The following is a 1,906-nucleotide window of genomic DNA, read 5'->3' as shown; positions in this document are numbered from 1 at the left end:
AAAAAATAGATTGTCTCCATAGATGCTCCGCTAAATAAGAGCTTCAAAGTTGAAGAAATGTTATGATTGGTTTGATATGCAAAGTGTAGGAGTAGATATTTTGATCCATGGTTTTCTTTTCCGAAGTCCAAATTTTAGTCACTTTACCAAAAAATTTCCTACCCCGACCCTAAGCCAAATTACAACCCTTTTTTTTTTTTATAAAAGACCTTTTGATTCACACTTAGCCTTTACCATTAGCAATGGAGAATTGAGTTTTGATGCAAGCCTATGGTAGTACATTTTTCATGTGAATTTATGTTTGAGTGAAAACACATACACCTTTGTGTGAATGAGTGATAGAATAGGTTTATATCTTTTGTGAGGTGTTTGTGAAATTAGCATGTCTTCATCTTTRGTTTTTCTTGTGTGTTGATTATTGCTATATTAGTTGAGCTACACCTTCATGCAATGCTATGTCTCTTTTCTGGATACTCTAAAACTCAACTTGTGTGTTTGCTTCTTGCTACAACCTTAGTGTTTGCCCGAGGACGGTCAAAGTTCTAAGTGTGGGGGCGCCAAAAATTTGACGGATGCCGAGTCCGACAAATAATAAGTTCCAACTACGGCAAATTACAACCAAAATTGTAATAGCGGTAAGTCGGTTCGATTCCACAGAGACTCGGTTTCCACTTATTATAGCCAAACTAATCAAGTACAAGTTGACTGAATAAAAGTAAATACGAAGGGGGGGGGGTTGGATTTGATTAATTAAGCTAAGCATATAATTAAAATCAACTTAAAGCAAATAAATAAAAACCCAACATTAGTCACTTTTGATTAAGACAGTGGTACTAATCATCGATTCCAATAACGTAAATGTAATGAATAAAACCAAGTTGATTATAGTCGTTAATAAGCTCTAACGACCTATGTTTTTCCTTAAGAAACACCGGCTAAAACAAGCTCTTTAGCCGGATCTTAATCGCAATTAAGACGTTGAATAAGCTCTCAAGTCTAAAAATGTGCAATTAGCTTTATAGGACTAGAAAAACATCAACTCAAAGCCATAAGCTCGTAAGCTTGGCTTAATGAGGCTTTGGATGCAAGATTTCAAAAATCTAATTCGGAAACCTYAACKAAACCAAATAGATTTAATTGTTACTTTATCAAAATGTAAAGACGATTACGTATCTCAACTTTTGAATAACACTATTTCATAAGAACACCAAGAAATTGGTCAGATTACTCAATMCTCAAAATGAAATTGACATTAAAATAGAAATCAAACATATAATTTCATCACAAACGATTACAATGGAGTCTCAAAGTAACCACAATCAAAATCTAAGCAACTAATGTTGGAAAGAAAAGGGTTTAGCCACACATGGCTAAACCTAGATTACCAATTGCAATAATTAAGAAAAATACCTAAGAAATTGGGTGAAAGTGGGTGAGATGTTCTTCCAATCTAACAAGCTTCTTTGCCGTTTTCTTCCACCCTCGCCGACGACCTCCCTTGCGACCGAACATCCCTTTTGCTCGATGACTTGCTGCAATCGAACCTCCTGCTGCCTCTCTCGATTGCTTCTCTTTTAATCCCCTCGTTCCATCGCCACGACCCTCACGACTTCGACCCTCGCTGCCCACGTCGATAGTTGTTGCTCGTCTCGTCTCCATCGCATTTCTCTCGCTGCACGATCTCTCTCTCTCTCTCTCTCGACTTTTGATCTGGGCAGCAGCCCAAGGCTGCTGCTGTTTGCTGTTTCTCCTCTTTTTACACGGCTTGGGCTGCTGTTATGGGTAGCAAGCTTGGGCTGTTGTTATGGGCCAAAAAATACACATAGTCAACACATTTTTCTCAACTTTAATGGCCTCATATAGTTAGGATTAACTTAAAGTAAATTGGCCCTTTTTAAGTATATAT

The sequence above is a fragment of the Cynara cardunculus genome, assembly GCF_001531365.2.
Source record: "Cynara cardunculus var. scolymus isolate 2C chromosome LG 15, CcrdV1, whole genome shotgun sequence".
Lineage (NCBI taxonomy): Eukaryota > Viridiplantae > Streptophyta > Magnoliopsida > Asterales > Asteraceae > Cynara > Cynara cardunculus.
The sequence above is the reverse complement of the archived record's forward strand: the minus strand, read 5'-3'. Positions refer to the sequence as shown.